Source organism: Loxodonta africana, chromosome 4, assembly GCF_030014295.1.
Source record: "Loxodonta africana isolate mLoxAfr1 chromosome 4, mLoxAfr1.hap2, whole genome shotgun sequence".
Classification (NCBI taxonomy): Eukaryota; Metazoa; Chordata; class Mammalia; order Proboscidea; family Elephantidae; genus Loxodonta; species Loxodonta africana.
This window is the reverse complement of record NC_087345.1, coordinates 141,730,640-141,738,618: the sequence shown is the minus strand read 5'-3', so window position 1 is coordinate 141,738,618 and position 7,979 is coordinate 141,730,640. Positions and strand designations below refer to the sequence as shown.

Genomic DNA, 7,979 nt, shown 5'->3' with positions numbered 1-7,979 from the left:
CAGTGATGTCACGTAAAGAGCTGGGGAGCACATGTTTTATCCGAAAAGGGCAGCTACTAATTTTGCCTTGTGGGAAGGAGGGCTCGATTTTGCCCAATCTTCTGATTTTCCAAGAGAAGTTGAAAATTTAAATTTTTACATGAAATTGTCTCTTTTTTAACTCTTAGGAAAATGTGTATATATATATATATTTTTTAAATATCAGTATGGTAGAACAAACACAACATCTGTAGGTTGTATTTGGCCTGCAGTTAACAGGGCCTGAGGGACCTTATTGGGGTGATGAAAATGTTCTAAAACTGATTTAAGGTAATGGTTGTACTACCTGGTAAATTTACTAAAAATCATTGAATTGTACACTTGAAATGGTTGACTTATATAAAGTTGTGAAAAATAAAAATTTGACCTGCGAGCTGTAGGTTTTCAACCCACGGATTGGAATATAATTCCTAAGGCCTCTGCAGTCCTGAAAAGCCCTGGTTCTGATTTATAAAAGCACCAGTCTTGATGGTAGCTAAGAGTGGACAACATTAGCCCACAGGGAATAAGTATAGGATGTTGTTGTTGTTGTTGTTAGGTGCCATCAAGTCAGTTCCGACTTATAGAGACCCCATAGGACAGAGTAGAACTGTACCATAAGTTTTCCAAGGAGCAGCTGGTGGATTTGAACTGCCGACCTTTTGGTTAGCAGCAAAGCTCTTAACTACTGGGCCACCAGGGCTTCTAAGTATAGGATAGTGATTCATATATGGGCTGGGAAGTCATCTGAGTTCAAATTCCACCTCCCCCAATTACTAGCTATGTGACCCTGGGCATGTTACCTCCCTAGCCTAGTTAGCCTCTCTGAGCCTCAGCTTTCTTATGGAGCCCTGGTAGTACAATGGTTAAGTGGCTGCTTACCAAAAGGTTGGCAGTCTGAATCCACCAGCTACTCCTTGGAAATCCTATGGGGCAGTTCTATCTTGTCCTATAGGGTTGCTATGAGTCGGAATTGACTCAATGGCAATGGATTTGGCTTTGGGTTTGGACAATGGGGATGGTAATAATAATACCTACAAGATCAAATTAAATAATATATGTGAAGCACCTGGTAAAATGTAAGTCCTCAACTAATGATATGATTATTATTAGGAGTTCTTGCCACAAATCACATCTCCCCATGGGTCTCTCCTTTTCCTTCCTGGAAGACAGGAGTTAAACCCAGGTCCACAGTTATTGAGTGAGGCAATTGAAAATACCATTAGCTAGTACTCTAGTAATAAGGCACCTGTGGAAGGAGAGCTCTGCCTGCCATACCTCAGGGATACACCAAAAAAAACCAAACCAAACCAAACCAGTTGCCACCAAGGTAAGGCTGACTTGTGGTAACCCCGTGTGTGTCAGAATAGCATTGTGCTCCATAGGGGTTTCAATGGCTGATTTTTCAGCCTTAGGTTGCCAGGCCTCTCTTTTGAGGCACCTCTGGGTGGACTTGAACCTCCAGCCTTTCAGTTAGTAGCCAAAGGCTTAACCATTCATGTAACCAAGGGTTCCTCAGTGGTACACATGGCTCAGGAATCTCCAAGCCACACTCTTAGTGCAAAGAGATTTAGATCAGGGCTTCTCAAGGCTTTTAGCAAACCAAAGTAGGGTCCCACAGATTTCAGATTTAGGCTCCTTTTTCTTAGGAATTCAGGGAGACTTGACTAGCATCCTTTTGTTAACGTTGTTAAAGCCAGATTCATGCTGAATCAATGCTTTTGATGAACTGCTAGTGTTCTTTGAACGTCACACACCAGAGACACAGGGAAAGTTAAATGAGGGTGCTGTGCCCCTGAAATCTCACCATGCAGTTAGTTTTTTACCATCCATCTCCAGGAATGACCTCTGTCAAACTGGACATCAGCTGGGGCCAGCTGGACCTCAGGGGTTCCCAGGTCTGGAGAAGCTTGCACTCTCCTGTCTCCATCTGTTTGATTTTGGGCTACTAATCTGTACCCACCCAGCAGCACCATGAGAGAAAGACCTGGCAATCTGCTTTTGTAAAAATTACACCCAAGAAAACCCTATGGGACAGTTCTATGCTGTCACATGGAGTCGCTATGGATTGGAATTGACTTGATGGCACCTAGCAACAACACAACAACAATCTATGCCCCATCCCAACAAATGTTCTTTCAAAAGGGGCATGGAAAAAAAAAAGGACGGGGGCATGGGTTGCTCATTGACTTTCTCACTGAAAGGGAATCTAGTTTCCCTGTTTCAGACAGGTTTTAAAGACTCTCCCAACTCATCACTTGGAATGAAGACACTCCGGGCTTCAAAAGGGCTGGGCCATTGCCCTATGGAGTCGTGTGCATAGAGAGAAGGAGTCCTCACCCAGAGGAGCCCACAGCACACCTGGCAAGCCTAGGTAGGGCAGCAGCTTTCCCCAGTTGACACATGCTGCTTGTGATCTGGGAACAAAAACAGAAAAGTCTTTCAGAGTGGTGGGGTGGGGCTGAGGAGAGGTGGGAGGGTCTGCCTGCACTCACAGGACACTTACTTAGCCCTCTGGTGTGACAGGGTGTCCTAAGGATGTATGGAAAGAGATGTGTTTCAAGGCAGACAACCTGTTCTGGTCCTTTGTTCCCTGTGATCTCTGCTTTAGCGCTCTCTCTAATTCTGTTTGTCTAATTCTGTAGGCCCCTCCTCTTTTTCCTCCTCCTCCCCTCCCTGCCCACATCCTGTCAACCGATGCCCATATAGTCAATAAGTAGCCACAGGCCTTCCAAACAAATGAGAGCATTATTACCAGTAATTGAGAGCTCCCAGAGGGCTGAGGGGCTTGGGGTGAGGTGGGAATGGGGTGCAGGTGCGAGTTCACTTGCCCAGCCTTGTTGAAATGGCCTGGTCAGGTTTGGCAGTAGAGGTGGGGGTGGGGAGTCCCTCTTCTCATCCACCCATCCACCCACGGGAGTGAGAAAACTTTGGTTCACAGTCAGAGTTAGGTGGTGGGTGGGACTACAATGAGCAGAGCAAGACCCAGAGTGGTCTTGTGATTTTAGAAACTTGAAATGAAACTCTAGAGATCTCGAGTCATCCATGTGATTGAGGCATTCTGACTGGCATTCACGGTTTAGAACTGAAAAATCTGTAGCATGAACAATGGCTCCGACTAATGAATGCCTCAGTCTGAGTGATTTAGCTGTGGTGGACTCGCTCTCTCATTGATCCTCCTCATTCTGAATTCCAACAGCAGTTGAAGTCTGTACCACACAATTGAGAACTTGGTTATAGATTGCCTGATGTTGTTCTTGTTGTTTCAGATGAGTTTGTCTTGCCTCCCCAGCAAGAATTACAAGCTCTTGCAGGAACGGGGCCAAGTATGTCTTATACTTCTTTAACCTTGAACACCACTCAATAAATATTTCTTGATTACATCAGAAATTGCATTGCAGTGTGGGCCCCTGACTCTCAGCCTTTGTGGCTTTTCAACTTCACGCTGCTTGGCACAGAGAGGAGCTCAATATACGGCTGTGGCATGAAGGAGTGATTTTTTTCTGTTAACAAAGGACAAGACAGACCTTTCTGAAATTTTTCAGGGAGTGCTTAAATCTAAACTTGGGCTGCTGATTCTAACAAACTTCTCCCTTCTCTTCCACAATCACTTCCTTCAACTAGTGAAATGGATTGGCATTATTCTTTCTTAGTCAGATAGAGAGGTTGAGACCCACAGAAGGGAAGTATCGTCTATTGCAGGTTAAGTGTGCAAGCTTTCTGGAAATCCCCGTTGTCATGTGTCCATATATGTGGGAGTTTCCAAAGCAGGTACCACAATCCATCTTGTAGACCAGCTGAGTCTTGGGTTCACACCTGCTGATGCTCCCTAAAAACAAAACGAAAAAAGTGTCCCTGCTCCATCAAGGACTATTCCCCTGGATCCTGGCTTCTCCACCCCTTTCCCAACTCTGACTATCATAGTTCTGTCTCCATGTTGGTGCACGTGCCTGTGTGAAATGAGTCACATCACACTGCAAAGAAGTGCAAGGTCAAGCTGTATTTTGGTTAAGGTGACTCCTAAGAGCATTCTCCCAGGGCTCGGTTTTCTTTGCACAGGTGGACAGCACAAGGCACTCCTGTCCACATGCTGCCTAGTTTCAGTTGTTAGTACCATCAGGGTAGACCAGAGTAGGGCAGACCTATGCAGCCAGGCCAGGAGATAAGGGCAGACAGAGGCCAAGCTCTTAGGAACCAGCCAAGAACCTGTATGTAGGAGTGGGCATATGGCCATGTGAGTCTGAACAGGGAAATACTAGTGAGATATCAATGGGCAAAGAACCAAAAAGCGATAGCAAGAGGAGGCCTAGTCAGGGCATTTGGACAATTGCCTGTGTGTTTGGGAGATCCAAAAGCCAGTGTACAAAGTTGGGAGGCCTCAGCCCAAGGAGCAGTAAGTAGGTAGGCAAATTCCTCTCCACAATTTAATCTCTGGCATTCTTTCTCAGGTCTCCCTCAGGCTCTGTTCTCCCTTTTCTCCGTCAGGCCCCTAGAGAAGCTGCTTGCCTATTTCCCTAGGTCATCTGTGAGTCATACATTGCCCAACGTCTACCCAGCCACACAGGATCTGAAATGACCACAACACACTCCTTGCCCGTTTTTAAAAACATCTTGCAGTCAATAATGGCAGGCACTTCTTGGTTTACTTTTGTTTGCTTTTCTTGTGTTACAGAGTAGTGTTTTGTAGGTAGAGCTTTTTTTGACATAACACAGCACTTCTGAGGGTGGTATGGACTGCCACACTACGCAGTGCTTACCCTTCCGGGTGAAGCCCCTGCAGTGTGCCATCCAGGCTCCATTAGCTGGTGTGGGCTAATAGCCTACCCTCTGTGAAAGGGCAGCCTGCCATACTTCCCTTCATTACCTGCCACATTTGTCTAGCCTCTCAGTGTACACTTTTGCTATGTGTTTGCTTATCTAACGCTGTAAAGTTTCTGTTGTTACCTTAAGCCCTTGGGCCATAGTGGCTACTTAGAGATCTGCTAGGACAAAATCTAGGACACTCCCCACCTTCTGAAATCCTGTAGTCTCTCCCTCTACCAGCTCTATCACTCATCCTAGCCACTTAAAAAAACCAAAACCAAACCCATGGCCGCTGAGTTGATTCCAACTCATAGTGGCCCTTTAGGACAGAGTAGAGCTGCCCCATAGGGTTTCCAAGGAACAGCTGGTGTATTCAAACTGCTGACCTTTTGGTTAGCAGCCATGCTCTTAACCACTGTGCCACCAGGGCTCCAGTCACTTAAGGGGCTATGGTATTAAATGGGCTAGGATGTAGAAGGGTTCTCAAACTTAAATATACATCAGAATCACTTGGGGGAGCTATTAAAGCTTGGGCCACTGGGGGTCTGGAAAGGGTCCAATATTTCACATGTCTAAGGAATCGACTCGGCGGCACTGGGTTTTTGGATTGAATAAGTTTAAAGGAGCCCTACTGGCACAGTGGTTAAAGCGATCGGCTGCTAACCAAAAGGTCGGCAGTTCGAAACCACCAGCGTCTCTGCAGGAGAAAGATGTGGCAATCTGCTTCCACAGAGATTTACAGCCTCGGAAGCCCAAAGGGGACCCTCTAAGTTAGAATCTACTCAATGGTGGTGGATTTTTTTGGGACAAGTTTAAAGGTGATGCTGCTGATTCTGGTCCAGTGTGACCTATACTTTGAGAAACACTGGACTAAGGTAATAAACAGTAGTATTTCATTGAGTATGTGTAGCTAAACATTGACTTTTACCATGCTTTCCTGAACACTGTCTGGAAAATGTTGAGGAGAGCCTGGATGGGGTGAAAGACAGCAGTTGATAAAATATAACCAAGAGTGGATCTTTGGCCTTAGTTTGCCCTAAAATATAGATAGGACTGGGCCTGATTTTTCATGGGCCTACTCGCAGCTCATGCTCTAAATTTCATTCAAGTAGTCAAAACTTCTACAAAGAAATAAAAACTGTAAAACAGGAAGAGGTTTTCTGAGCACTGACTAAAAAAAAAAAACAGAATAGTATATTAATTTCCTATTGATTCTGTAACAAATTACCGCAAACTTCATGACTAAAAACAACACAGATTTATTATCTCACAGTTCCTGTAGGTCAGAATCCAGGTGGGCTTGGCTGAGACCTCTACTTAAGGTCTTGCAAGGCTGATGTCAAGATGTCTGCAGGGCTGCGATCCTTACTGGAGGCTCTGGGCAAGAATTCACTTCCGTAATCCTAACACCCAGCTCATTCAGGTTGTTGATTGATTTATGTTCCTTCTGGTTGTAAAACTGAGACCCCTGTGTCCTTGTTGGCTATCAGCTGAGGGGTGGTCTTTTCTCCTAGAGGTTCCCTGCTTTCCTTCTCACACTTTCTGTGTGGCCCCTCCAGCAACAGCAGGTTGATTCCCTCTCATGCTTCAAATCTCCCTGCCTTCTCCTTCCACTGAAGCTCTCTGACCAAAGACACAGAAAGCTCTCTTTTAAGGGCTCATGTGATAAGATTGGACCCTACTAAATAATCCAGTATAATCTCCCCATTTTAAGGTCCATGGCCTTAATTGTAGCTGCAAAGTCCCCTTTGCCATTGTCTTAGTTATCTAGGACTGCTGTAACAGAAATAACACAAGTGGATGGCTTTAGCAAACAGAGGTTTATTCTGTCACAGTCTAGGAGGCCAGAAGTCCAACTTCAGGATGTCAGCTCCAGGGGAAGGCTTTCTCTGTCAGCTCCGGAGGAAGGTCCTTGTCCTCAATCTTCTGCTGATCTAGGAGCTTCTCAGTGCAGGAACCCCGGGTCCAAAGGATGCGCTCTGCCCCTGGCACTACCTTCTTGGTGGTACGAGGTGCCCCTGTCTCTGCTTGCTTCTTTTATATCTCAAAAGAGATTGGTTTGAAACACAACCTAATCTTGCAGATTGAGTTCTGCCTCATTAACATAAAAAAAAAATTAACTGCCTCTAATTCTATTGCATTAACATCATAGAGATTGGATTCACAACATATAGAAAAATCACATCAGATGACAAAATGGTGGACAATCACACAATACCGGGAATCATAGCCTAGCCAAGTTGACAGATATTTTTGGGGGACACAGTTCAATCCATGACAGCCATATAAAGCAACACAGTCACAGGATCTAAGAATTAGGATGTAGACATTTTTGGGGAGCCATTCTACCTACCATAGCTAACTAACAAAGTTGAAAAAAATCAGAATAATATAAAAATATTTGCAGTGAAAAGTCTTATACCCATCCCCTATCCTTTCCACCCAATTCCTCACCCAACCTACCAGCTAACCACCTTTATTAGTTTCTCCTTCCAGAGTTTCTTTTTGCAAACATAAATAGCCTTGAATGTATTCTTATCTTCCCTTTCTTGTGTGTATGGTAGTATACTCAACACACTTTTTGTATCTTAACTTAGTGCCATTTGGAGATTATTTTTCTACTGTACCTAGAGAAAGAAGTCCCTCATCATCTTTACCAAGCATAGTACTCCATGACTGTATGTACCATAATTTACTTGTTTGTTACTAATGGGCTTTTGGGATGTTTTCAATCTTTTGCCACAGAATCAACTGTTGTCAATAAGTAACCTTGCCCTGACATCATTTCTTACCTGTGGGTACTGATTATTTTATTTTAATGTCTCTGAAGCTATCAACAAGTTGGCGTGGTGACTGTCTCTTACAGGCACCTGGCTTGTCCACAGGCAGCTGAGTAGCTCAGGAAATGGAGCCTTACCCCGAGTTTGTCAATCGAAGGCATTGTTGAACCTGGAGACAGTCTCGACTCTTCCAAAACCTACTTCTTAGCTTTTCTGTAAGCTCTGACCACACTGTATTTCCACTGGGCTGCTATACTACCCACCTCCAGAGGGTGCTGTTAACCTCAAGTTGATATGAGTGGTGCCCCCTGAGGCTATTCCAATAGAAAGTGGTATAAACTGCCACCCTGTCCTCATCCCACTTGATCCACCATGATA

General features: G+C 44.7%; 1 long non-coding RNA gene across 1 annotated transcript; it reads right to left on the bottom strand.

Annotated features, from left to right (window-relative positions):
* Window positions 1–1,529: 1,529 nt before the first annotated feature.
* LOC111750857 (uncharacterized) lies at window positions 1,530–5,232 on the bottom strand. The gene is made up of 2 exons (XR_002785906.2): window positions 2,525–5,232; window positions 1,530–2,435 (listed from the first exon to the last, which is right to left on the bottom strand). It is a non-coding gene; the product is annotated as an uncharacterized LOC111750857 (long non-coding RNA).
* Window positions 5,233–7,979: the final 2,747 nt, after the last annotated feature.